This window comes from Electrophorus electricus, chromosome 9 (genome assembly GCF_013358815.1).
Source record: "Electrophorus electricus isolate fEleEle1 chromosome 9, fEleEle1.pri, whole genome shotgun sequence".
Taxonomy (NCBI): domain Eukaryota; kingdom Metazoa; phylum Chordata; class Actinopteri; order Gymnotiformes; family Gymnotidae; genus Electrophorus; species Electrophorus electricus.
In genome coordinates this window covers 16,602,665-16,615,808 of record NC_049543.1, presented here as the reverse complement: position 1 = coordinate 16,615,808, position 13,144 = coordinate 16,602,665, and the positions used below count along the sequence as shown (strand labels likewise).

General features: G+C 38.1%; 5 non-coding genes across 5 annotated transcripts; all 5 read left to right on the top strand.

Annotated features, from left to right (window-relative positions):
• Nucleotides 1-973: 973 nt before the first annotated feature.
• Nucleotides 974-1,045, top strand: trnaq-cug. Its single transcript has one exon. It is a non-coding gene; the product is annotated as a tRNA-Gln (tRNA).
• Nucleotides 1,046-2,410: 1,365 nt separating this feature from the next.
• trnaq-cug lies at nt 2,411-2,482 on the top strand. The gene has a single exon. It is a non-coding gene; the product is annotated as a tRNA-Gln (tRNA).
• Nucleotides 2,483-3,849: 1,367 nt separating this feature from the next.
• On the top strand, nt 3,850-3,921 carry trnaq-cug. The gene has a single exon. It is a non-coding gene; the product is annotated as a tRNA-Gln (tRNA).
• A 1,360-nt stretch (nt 3,922-5,281) lies between these two features.
• On the top strand, nt 5,282-5,353 carry trnaq-cug. The gene has a single exon. It is a non-coding gene; the product is annotated as a tRNA-Gln (tRNA).
• A 5,665-nt stretch (nt 5,354-11,018) lies between these two features.
• On the top strand, nt 11,019-11,090 carry trnaq-cug. Its single transcript has one exon. It is a non-coding gene; the product is annotated as a tRNA-Gln (tRNA).
• The last annotated feature ends 2,054 nt before the right edge of the window (nt 11,091-13,144 follow it).

Here is a 13,144-nt window from a genome sequence, read left to right as displayed (position 1 = left end):
AATTACTGATATTGTTTTTAATTAATCATTTGATCGCCACTATTTTTGGGCATCATAGCAAGGAAGAGGCTTATTTTAGCTGAAGTTTATGTGGAGTTGTTTGGGTGCAGTTATATGCTGGAAGCTGAGAAATGGTTGAGTGGCTTCTAGCATCAGAGTGTGAGTCTCAGTGGATCCTGTTGAAATGTCCCTGGTTCCAATTCTGTGACAAAACCAAATCACTTGCTTTTGTTACAGTGTTACAATACACACAAAAGGTCTTATTGTTGGTTCTATGGATTAAAGGTGAGTATTATAGACTCTGAATTCAGGTATATAGAAGAAAGGTTGTTGTGAAACACAAGACAAAAAGACTCGATTTGTTGTTTGCAAATTGTGATTGTAAGCAGGATTGACACTGAATCAGGCAAAATTGAAGACACAAAAGATATTTGAAACATTTGTATGATATAATTGCAAGTACTACGGACACTGAATCCAGCGATACAGAAGACACGAAACATATTTTTGTTGTTTTGCTTGATGTAACAGTATACACATGCAGTTGTGATTACAGCAATACAAGAAGAGCAAAAGCATTTTTTTGTTGTTTCTGTGGTGTAATAGTTAGCAATCTGGTCTTTGTCTCTGGTGATCCCAGTTCAACTCTTGGTGGAACCTATTGAATGCTTGTTGTTCCTTTCAGCTCGCAGGTACTTTCTGGTAGCAAGTTTTTTAATGGCTGCAGCCTGTATTGATGGATCAGATTCGATTAACCTTTTGTGAGGAATTCTTAAATGCCTGTGATTTTGGAAAACTAAATGCTGATTATCCTAGCATAGATGGCATTAAGCTAAAGAGATTTCTCGTCAGATAAGTGATTCACCATCAATAAACGAAGACATCACACTTCATTTTTGTTCCTTCCATTAGGTACTGGGATAAGCAATTCATTCTGAATCCAGCAATAAAGCCCACCCAGTTGTTTGGTTAAGGTTCCATGGTGTAATGGTTAGCACTCTGGACTCTGAATCCAGTGATCTGAGTTCGACTCTCAGTGGAACCTGCTGAAGTCCCTGTTACCTTGTTTCTGAGACAACATAAAACCAAACCTATTAATTTCATAATGGAAAGGTCTTGATTCTGAAGCCAACAGTACAAACATTCTGTCTTGTTGGATATGGAGTAAAGGTAAGCTTGTGGACTCTGAAATCAGCTATAAGGAAAAATGGTTCTTTTGAAGTTTCCACAGTGTAATGCTTAGTAAGCACTTTTCATTTTAATTGTCAGAGGTCATGCCTCTGTGGCACCTTTCTAAACCTGGCTGACATTTTGAGATTATATGGGTTTTCTTGCTACAACTTATTGTAAATGGCAAAAATGTCTGTCACTTGACCAGATTACAAACATGAGACAAAGCAGTTGTTGCCACAAATTAGGTCAATGCCTTGCCAATCTGTGTGCTGATGATGCTGGACAAGGTAAACCTACCAAATCATGTCTTACAAAAAAAAGACAGGAGATGTGATATATGGAAAGCACTCTGCTATATACGGATTACAAACATGAGACAAAGCAGTTGTTGCCACAATTAGGTCAATGCCTTGCCAATCTGTGTCCTGATGATGTTGGACAAGATAAAGTTATATAAAAGGAACTCATGTCTTACAAAAAAAAGACATGTGATATATAGAAAGCACTCTGCCCTCTGAATCTAGCAATACCGAAGACAAAATATTTTTGGATTCGTTTTATGATGGAATTAAAAGCACTGTGGACTCTGAATCCAGTGAAACACAAGACAATAAGGCTCGATTTGTTGTTTGCAGATTGGGATTGTAAGCAGGCTTGACACTGAATCCGGCAAAAGTAAAGACACAAAAGATATTTTAAACATTTGTATAATATATTTGCAAGTACTACGGACACTGAATCCAGCGATACAGAAGACACAAAACATATTTTTGTTGTTTTGCTTGATGTAACAGTATACACCTGCGGTTGTGATTACATCAATACAAGAAGAGCAAAAGCATTTTTTTGTTGTTTCTGTGGTGTAATAGTTAGCAATCTGGTCTTTGTCTCTGGTGATCCCAGTTCATCACTTGGTGGAACCTATTGAATGCTTGTTGTTCCTTTCAGCTCGCAGGTACTTTCTGGTAGCAAGTTTTTTTAATGGCTGCAGCCTGTATTGATGGATCAGATTCGATTAACCTTTTGTGAGGAATTCTTAAATGCCTGTGATTTTGGAAAACTAAATGCTGATTATCCTACCATAGATGGCATTAAGCTAAAGAGATTTCTCGGCAGATAAGTGATTCACCATCAATAAACGAAGACATCACACTTCATTTTTGTTCCTTCCATTAGGTACTGGGATAAGCAATTCATTCTGAATCCAGCAATGCAGGCCACCCAGTTGTTTGGTTAAGGTTCCATGGTGTAATGGTTAGCACTCTGGACTCTGAATCCAGTCATCTGAGTTCGACTCTCAGTGGAACCTGCTGAAGTCCCTGTTACCTTGTTTCTGAGATAATATAAAACCACGCCTATTAATTTCATAATGGAAAGGTCTGGATTCTGAAGCCACCAGTACAAACATGTTGTCTTGTTGGTTATGGAGTAAAGGTAAGCATTGTGGACTCTGAAATCAGCTATAAGGAAAAAGGGTTCTTTTGAAGTTTCCACAGTGTAATGCTTAGTAAGCACTTTTCATTTTAATTGTCAGAGGTCATGCCTCCGTGGCACCTTTCTAAACCTGGCTGACATTTTGAGATTATATGGGTTTTCTTGCTACAACTTATTGTAAATGGCAAAAATGTCTGTCACTTGACCAGATTACAAACATGAGACAAAGCAGTTGTTGCCACAATTAGGTCAATGCCTTGCCAATCTGTGTGCTGATGATGCTGGACAAGGTAAACCTACCAAATCATGTCTTACAAAAAAAAGACAGGAGATGTGATATATGGAAAGCACTCTGCCATATACGGATTACAAACATGAGACAAAGCAGTTGTTGCCACAATTAGGTCAATGCCTTGCCAATCTGTGTCCTGATGATGTTGGACAAGATAAAGTTATATAAAAGGAACTCATGTCTTACAAAAAAAAGACAGATGTGATATATAGAAAGCACTCTGCCCTCTGAATCTAGCAATACAGAAGACAAAACATTTTTGGATTTGTTTTATGATGGAATTGAAAGCACTGTGGACTCTGAATCCAGTGAAACACAAGACAATAAGGCTCGATTTGTTGTTTGCAGATTGGGATTGTAAGCAGGCTTGACACTGAATCCGGCAAAAGTAAAGACACAAAAGATATTTTAAACATTTGTATAATATATTTGCAAGTACTACGGACACTGAATCCAGCGATACAGAAGACACAAAACATATTTTTGTTGTTTTGCTTGATGTAACAGTATACACCTGCGGTTGTGATTACATCAATACAAGAAGAGCAAAAGCATTTTTTTGTTGTTTCTGTGGTGTAATAGTTAGCAATCTGGTCTTTGTCTCTGGTGATCCCAGTTCATCACTTGGTGGAACCTATTGAATGCTTGTTGTTCCTTTCAGCTCGCAGGTACTTTCTGGTAGCAAGTTTTTTTAATGGCTGCAGCCTGTATTGATGGATCAGATTCGATTAACCTTTTGTGAGGAATTCTTAAATGCCTGTGATTTTGGAAAACTAAATGCTGATTATCCTACCATAGATGGCATTAAGCTAAAGAAATTTCTCGGCAGATAAGTGATTCACCATCAATAAACGAAGACATCACACTTCATTTTTGTTCCTTCCATTAGGTACTGGGATAAGCAATTCATTCTGAATCCAGCAATACAGGCCACCCAGGTGCTTGGTTAAGGTTCCATGGTGTAATGGTTAGCACTCTGGACTCTGAATCCAATCATCTGAGTTCGACTCTCAGTGGAACCTGCTGAAGTCCCTGTTACCTTGTTTCTGAGATAATATAAAACCAAACCTATTAATTTCATAATGGAAAGGTCTGGATTCTGAAGCCACCAGTACAAACATGTTGTCTTGTTGGTTATGGGGTAAAGGTAAGCATTGTGGACTCTGAAATCAGCTATAAGGAAAAAGGGTTCTTTTGAAGTTTCCACAGTGTAATGCTTAGCACGTTTCATTTTAATTGTCAGAGGTCATGCCTCCGTCGCACCTTTCTAAACCTGGCTGACATTTTGAGATTATATGGGTTTTCTTGCTACAACTTATTGCAAATGGCAAAAATGTCTGTCACTTGACCAGATTACAAACATGAGACAAAGCAGTTGTTGCCACAATTAGGTCAATGCCTTGCCAATCTGTGTGCTGATGATGCTGGACAAGGTAAACCTACCAAATCATGTCTTACAAAAAAAAGACAGGAGATGTGATATATGGAAAGCACTCTGCCATATACGGATTACAAACATGAGTCAAAGCAGTTGTTGCCACAATTAGGTCAATGCCTTGCCAATCTGTGTCCTGATGATGTTGGACAAGATAAAGTTATATAAAAGGAACTCATGTCTTACAAAAAAAAGACAGATGTGATATATAGAAAGCACTCTGCCCTCTGAATCTAGCAATACCGAAGATAAAACATTTTTGGATTTGTTTTATGATGGAATTGAAAGCACTGTGGACTCTGAATCCAGTGAAACACATGACAATAAGGCTCGATTTGTTGTTTGCAGATTGGGATTGTAAGCAGGCTTGACACTGAATCCGGCAAAAGTAAAGACACAAAAGATATTTTAAACATTTGTATAATATATTTGCAAGTACTACGGACACTGAATCCAGCGATACAGAAGACACAAAACATATTTTTGTTGTTTTGCTTGATGTAACAGTATACACCTGCGGTTGTGATTACATCAATACAAGAAGAGCAAAAGCATTTTTTTGTTGTTTCTGTGGTGTAATAGTTAGCAATCTGGTCTTTGTCTCTGGTGTTCCCAGTTCAACTCTTGGTGGAACCTATTGAATGCTTGTTCCTTTCAGCTCGCAGGTACTTTCTGGTAGCAAGTTTTTTTAATGGCTGCAGCCTGTATTGATGGATCAGATTCGATTAACCTTTTGTGAGGAATTCTTAAATGCCTGTGATTTTGGAAAACTAAATGCTGATTATCCTAGCATAGATGGCATTAAGCTAAAGAGATTTCTCGTCAGATAAGTGATTCACCATCAATAAACGAAGACATCACACTTCATTTTTGTTCCTTCCATTAGGTACTGGGATAAGCAATTCATTCTGAATCCAGCAATACAGGCCACCCAGGTGCTTGGTTAAGGTTCCATGGTGTAATGGTTAGCACTCTGGACTCTGAATCCAGTCATCTGAGTTCGACTCTCAGTGGAACCTGCTGAAGTCCCTGTTACCTTGTTTCTGAGATAATATAAAACCAAACCAATTAATTTCATAATGGAAAGGTCTGGATTCTGAAGCCACCAGTACAAACATGTTGTCTTGTTGGTTATGGGGTAAAGGTAAGCATTGTGGACTCTGAAATCAGCTATAAGGAAAAATGGTTCTTTTGAAGTTTCCACAGTGTAATGCTTAGTAAGCACTTTTCATTTTAATTGTCAGAGGTCATGCCTCCGTGGCACCTTTCTAAACCTGGCTGACATTTTGAGATTATATGGGTTTTCTTGCTACAATTTATTGTAAATGGCAAAAATGACTGTCTCTTGACCAGATTACAAACATGAGACAAAGCAGTTGTTGCCACAATTAGGTCAATGCCTTGCCAATCTGAGTGCTGTTGATGTTGGACAAGGTAAACCTTCCAAATCATGTCTTACAAAAAAAAGACAGGAGATGTGATATATGGAAAGCACTCTGCCATATACGGATTACAAACATGAGACAAAGCAGTTGTTGCCACAATTAGGTCAATGCCTTGCCAATCTGTGTCCTGATGATATTGGACAAGATAAAGTTATATAAAAGGAACTCATGTCTTACAAAAAAAAGACAGATGTGATATATATAGAAAGCACTCTGCCCTCTGAATCTAGCAATACAGAAGACAAAACATTTTTGGATTTGTTTTATGATGGAATTGAAAGCACTGTGGACTCTGAATCCAGTGAAACACAAGACAATAAGGCTCGATTTGTTGTTTGCAGATTGGGATTGTAAGCAGGCTTGACACTGATTCCGGCAAAAGTAAAGACACAAAAGATATTTTAAACATTTGTATAATATATTTGCAAGTACTACGGACACTGAATCCAGCGAAACAGAAGACACAAAACATATTTTTGTTGTTTTGCTTGATGTAACAGTATACACCTGCGGTTGTGATTACATCAATACAAGAAGAGCAAAAGCATTTTTTTTGTTGTTTCTGTGGTGTAATAGTTAGCAATCTGGTCTTTGTCTCTGGTGATCCCAGTTCAACACTTGGTGGAACCTATTGAATGCTTGTTGTTCCTTTCAGCTCGCAGGTACTTTCTGGTAGCAAGTTTTTTTAATGGCTGCAGCCTGTATTGATGGATCAGATTCGATTAACCTTTTGTGAGGAATTCTTAAATGCCTGTGATTTTGGAAAACTAAATGCTGATTATCCTAGCATAGATGGCATTAAGCTAAAGAGATTTCTCGGCAGATAAGTGATTCACCATCAATAGACGAAGACATCACACTTCATTTTTGCTCCTTCCATTAGGTACTGGGATAAGCAATTCATTCTGAATCCAACAATACAGGCCACCCAGTTGTTTGGTTAAGGTTCCATGGTTTAATGGTTAGCACTCTGGACTCTGAATCCAGTCATCTGAGTTCGACTTTCAGTGGAACCTGCTGAAGTCCCTGTTACCTTGTTTCTGAGATAATATAAAACCAAACCTATTAATTTCATAATGGAAAGGTCTGGATTCTGAAGCCACCAGTACAAACATGTTGGTTATGGGGTAAAGGTAAGCATTGTGGACTCTGAAATCAGCTATAAGGAAAAAGGGTTCTTTTGAAGTTTCCACAGTGTAATGCTTAGTAAGCACGTTTCATTTTAATTGTCAGAGGTCATGCCTCCGTCGCACCTTTCTAAACCTGGCTGACATTTTGAGATTATATGGGTTTTCTTGCTACAACTTATTGTAAATGGCAAAAATGTCTGTCACTTGACCAGATTACAAACATGAGACAAAGCAGTTGTTGCCACAATTAGGTCAATGCCTTGCCAATCTGTGTGCTGATGATGCTGGACAAGGTAAACCTACCAAATCATGTCTTACAAAAAAAAGACAGGAGATGTGATATATGGAAAGCACTCTGCCATATACGGATTACAAACATGAGACAAAGCAGTTGTTGCCACAATTAGGTCAATGCCTTGCCAATCTGTGTCCTGATGATGTTGGACAAGATAAAGTTATATAAAAGGAACTCATGTCTTACAAAAAAAAGACAGATGTGATATATAGAAAGCACTCTGCCCTCTGAATCTAGCAATACCGAAGACAAAACATTTTTCGATTTGTTTTATGATGGAATTGAAAGCACTGTGGACTCTGAATCCAGTGAAACACATGACAATAAGGCTCGATTTGTTGTTTGCAGATTGGGATTGTAAGCAGGCTTGACACTGAATCCGGCAAAAGTAAAGACACAAAAGATATTTTAAACATTTGTATAATATATTTGCAAGTACTACGGACACTGAATCCAGCGATACAGAAGACACAAAACATATTTTTGTTGTTTTGCTTGATGTAACAGTATACACCTGCGGTTGTGATTACATCAATACAAGAAGAGCAAAAGCATTTTTTTGTTGTTTCTGTGGTGTAATAGTTAGCAATCTGGTCTTTGTCTCTGGTGTTCCCAGTTCAACTCTTGGTGGAACCTATTGAATGCTTGTTCCTTTCAGCTCGCAGGTACTTTCTGGTAGCAAGTTTTTTTAATGGCTGCAGCCTGTATTGATGGATCAGATTCGATTAACCTTTTGTGAGGAATTCTTAAATGCCTGTGATTTTGGAAAACTAAATGCTGATTATCCTAGCATAGATGGTATTAAGCTAAAGAGATTTCTCGGCAGATAAGTGATTCACCAGCAATAAACGAAGACATCACACTTCATTTTTGTTCCTTCCATTAGGTACTGGGATAAGCAATTCATTCTGAATCCAGCAATACAGGCCACCCAGGTGCTTGGTTAAGGATCCTTGGTGTAATGGTTAGCACTCTGGACTCTGAATCCAGTGATCTGAGTTCGACTCTCAGTGGAACATGTTGAAGTCCCTAATACCTTGTTTCTGAGACAACATAAAACCAAACCTATCAATTTTATAATGGAAAGGTCTGGATTCTGAAGACACAAGTACAAACATGTTGTCTTGTTGGTTATGGAGTAAAGGTAAGCATTGTGGACTCTGAAATCAGCTATAAGGAAAACGGCTTCTTTTGAAGTTTCCACAGTGTAATGCTAAGTAAGCACTTTTCATTTTAATTGTCAGAGGTCATGCCTCCGTGGCACCTTTCTAAACCTGGCTGACATTTTGAGATTATATGGGTTTTCTTGCTACAATTTATTGTAAATGGCAAAAATGTCTGTCACTTGACCAGATTACAAACATGAGACAAAGCAGTTGTTGCCACAATTAGGTCAATGCCTTGCCAATCTGTGTGCTGATGATGCTGGACAAGGTAAACCTACCAAATCATGTCTTACAAAAAAAAGACAGGAGATGTGATATATGGAAAGCACTCTGCCATATACGGATTACAAACATGACACAAAGCAGTTGTTGCCACAATTCGGTCAATGCCTTGCCAATCTGTGTCCTGATGATGTTGGACAAGATAAAGTTATATAAAAGGAACTCATGTCTTACAAAAAAAAGACAGATGTGATAAATAGAAAGCACTCTGCCCTCTGAATCTAGCAATACAGAAGACAAAACATTTTTGGATTTGTTTTATGATGGAATTGAAAGCACTGTGGACTCTGAATCCAGTGAAACACAAGACAATAAGGCTCGATTTGTTGTTTGCAGATTGGGATTGTAAGCAGGCTTGACACTGAATCCGGCAAAAGTAAAGACACAAAAGATATTTTAAATGTTTGTATAATATATTTGCAAGTACTGCGGACACTGAATCCAGCGATACAGAAGACACGAAACATATTTTTGTTGTTTTGCTTGATGTAACAGTATACACCTGCAGTTGTGATTACATCAATACAAGAAGAGCAAAAGCATTTTTTTGTTGTTTCTGTGGTGTAATAGTTAGCAATCTGGTCTTTGTCTCTGGTGATCCCAGTTCAACTCTTGGTGGAACCTATTGAATGCTTGTTGTTCCTTTCAGCTCGCAGGTACTTTCTGGTAGCAAGTTTTTTTAAGGGCTGCAGCCAGTGTTGATGGATCAGATTCGATTAACCTTTTGTGAGGAATTCTTAAATGCCTGTGATTTTGGAAAACTAAATGCTGATTATCCTAGCATAGATGGCAATAACATAAAGAGATTTCTCGGCAGATAAGTGATTCACCATCAATAAACGAAGACATCACACTTCATTTTTGTTCCTTCCATTAGGTACTGGGATAAGCAATTCATTCTGAATCCAGCAATACAGGCCACCCAGGAGCTTGGTTAAAGTTCCAAGATGTAGTGGTTAGCACTCTGGACTCTGAATCCAGTCATCTGAGTTTGACTCTCAGTGGAACCTGCTGAAGTCCTTGTTTCTGAGATAATATAAAACCAAACCTATTAATTTCATAATGGAAAGGTCTGGATTCTGAAGCCACCAGTACAAACATGTTGTCTTGTTGGTTATGGAGTAAAGGTAAGCATTGTGGACTCTGAAATCAGCTATAAGGAAGAAGGGTTGTTTTGAAGTTTCCACAGTGTAATGCTTAGTAAGCAGTTTTCATTTTAATTGTCAGAGGTCATGCCTCCGTGGCACCTTTCTAAACCTGGCTGACATTTTGAGATTATATGGGTTTTCTTGCTACAACTTATTGTAAATGGCAAAAATGTCTGTCACTTGACCAGATTAAAAACATGAGACAAAGCAGTTGTTGCCACAATTAGGTCAATGCCTTGCCAATCTGTGTGCTGATGATGCTGGACAAGGTAAACCTACCAAATCATGTCTTACAATAAAAAGACAGGAGATGTGATATATGGAAAGCACTCTGCCATATACGGATTACAAACATGAGACAAAGCAGTTGTTGGCACAATTAGGTCAATGCCTTGCCAATCTGTGTCCTGATGATGTTGGACAAGATAAAGTTATATAAAAGGAACTCATGTCTTACAAAAAAAAGACAGATGTGATATATAGAAAGCACTCTGCCCTCTGAATATAGCAATACAGAAGACAAAACATTTTTGCATTTGTTTAATGATGGAATTGAAAGCACTGTGGACTCTGAATCCAGTGAAACACAAGACAATAAGGCTCGATTTGTTGTTTGCAGATTGGGATTGTAAGCAGGCTTGACACTGATTCCGGCAAAAGTAAAGACACAAAAGATATTTTAAACATTTGTATAATATATTTGCAAGTACTACGGACACTGAATCCAGCGATACAGAAGACACAAAACATATTTTTGTTGTTTTGCTTGATGTAACAGTATACACCTGCGGTTGTGATTACATCAATACAAGAAGAGCAAAAGCATTTTTTTGTTGTTTCTGTGGTGTAATAGTTAGCAATCTGGTCTTTGTCTCTGGTGTTCCCAGTTCAACTCTTGGTGGAACCTATTGAATGCTTGTTCCTTTCAGCTCGCAGGTACTTTCTGGTAGCAAGTTTTTTTAATGGCTGCAGCCTGTATTGATGGATCAGATTCGATTAACCTTTTGTGAGGAATTCTTAAATGCCTGTGATTTTGGAAAACTAAATGCTGATTATCCTAGCATAGATGGCATTAAGCTAAAGAGATTTCTCGTCAGATAAGTGATTCACCATCAATAAACGAAGACATCACACTTCATTTTTGTTCCTTCCATTAGGTACTGGGATAAGCAATTCATTCTGAATCCAGCAATACAGGCCACCCAGGTGCTTGGTTAAGGTTCCATGGTGTAATGGTTAGCACTCTGGACTCTGAATCCAGTCATCTGAGTTCGACTCTCAGTGGAACCTGCTGAAGTCCCTGTTACCTTGTTTCTGAGATAATATAAAACCAAACCAATTAATTTCATAATGGAAAGGTCTGGATTCTGAAGCCACCAGTACAAACATGTTGTCTTGTTGGTTATGGGGTAAAGGTAAGCATTGTGGACTCTGAAATCAGCTATAAGGAAAAATGGTTCTTTTGAAGTTTCCACAGTGTAATGCTTAGTAAGCACTTTTCATTTTAATTGTCAGAGGTCATGCCTCCGTGGCACCTTTCTAAACCTGGCTGACATTTTGAGATTATATGGGTTTTCTTGCTACAATTTATTGTAAATGGCAAAAATGACTGTCTCTTGACCAGATTACAAACATGAGACAAAGCAGTTGTTGCCACAATTAGGTCAATGCCTTGCCAATCTGTGTGCTGTTGATGTTGGACAAGGTAAACCTTCCAAATCATGTCTTACAAAAAAAAGACAGGAGATGTGATATATGGAAAGCACTCTGCCATATACGGATTACAAACATGAGACAAAGCAGTTGTTGCCACAATTAGGTCAATGCCTTGCCAATCTGTGTCCTGATGATATTGGACAAGATAAAGTTATATAAAAGGAACTCATGTCTTACAAAAAAAAGACAGATGTGATATATAGAAAGCACTCTGCCCTCTGAATCTAGCAATACAGAAGACAAAACATTTTTGGATTTGTTTTATGATGGAATTGAAAGCACTGTGGACTCTGAATCCAGTGAAACACAAGACAATAAGGCTCGATTTGTTGTTTGCAGATTGGGATTGTAAGCAGGCTTGACACTGATTCCGGCAAAAGTAAAGACACAAAAGATATTTTAAACATTTGTATAATATATTTGCAAGTACTACGGACACTGAATCCAGCGAAACAGAAGACACAAAACATATTTTTGTTGTTTTGCTTGATGTAACAGTATACACCTGCGGTTGTGATTACATCAATACAAGAAGAGCAAAAGCATTTTTTTGTTGTTTCTGTGGTGTAATAGTTAGCAATCTGGTCTTTGTCTCTGGTGATCCCAGTTCAACTCTTGGTGGAACCTATTGAATGCTTGTTGTTCCTTTCAGCTCGCAGGTACTTTCTGGTAGCAAGTTTTTTTAAGGGCTGCAGCCAGTGTTGATGGATCAGATTCGATTAACCTTTTGTGAGGAATTCTTAAATGCCTGTGATTTTGGAAAACTAAATGCTGATTATCCTAGCATAGATGGCAATAACATAAAGAGATTTCTCGGCAGATAAGTGATTCACCATCAATAAACGAAGACATCACACTTCATTTTTGTTCCTTCCATTAGGTACTGGGATAAGCAATTCATTCTGAATCCAGCAATACAGGCCACCCAGGAGCTTGGTTAAAGTTCCAAGATGTAGTGGTTAGCACTCTGGACTCTGAATCCAGTCATCTGAGTTTGACTCTCAGTGGAACCTGCTGAAGTCCTTGTTTCTGAGATAATATAAAACCAAACCTATTAATTTCATAATGGAAAGGTCTGGATTCTGAAGCCACCAGTACAAACATGTTGTCTTGTTGGTTATGGAGTAAAGGTAAGCATTGTGGACTCTGAAATCAGCTATAAGGAAGAAGGGTTGTTTTGAAGTTTCCACAGTGTAATGCTTAGTAAGCAGTTTTCATTTTAATTGTCAGAGGTCATGCCTCCGTGGCACCTTTCTAAACCTGGCTGACATTTTGAGATTATATGGGTTTTCTTGCTACAACTTATTGTAAATGGCAAAAATGTCTGTCACTTGACCAGATTACAAACATGAGACAAAGCAGTTGTTGCCACAATTAGGTCAATGCCTTGCCAATCTGTGTGCTGATGATGCTGGACAAGGTAAACCTACCAAATCATGTCTTACAATAAAAAGACAGGAGATGTGATATATGGAAAGCACTCTGCCATATACGGATTACAAACATGAGACAAAGCAGTTGTTGGCACAATTAGGTCAATGCCTTGCCAATCTGTGTCCTGATGATGTTGGACAAGATAAAGTTATATAAAAGGAACTCATGTCTTACAAAAAAAAGACAGATGTGAT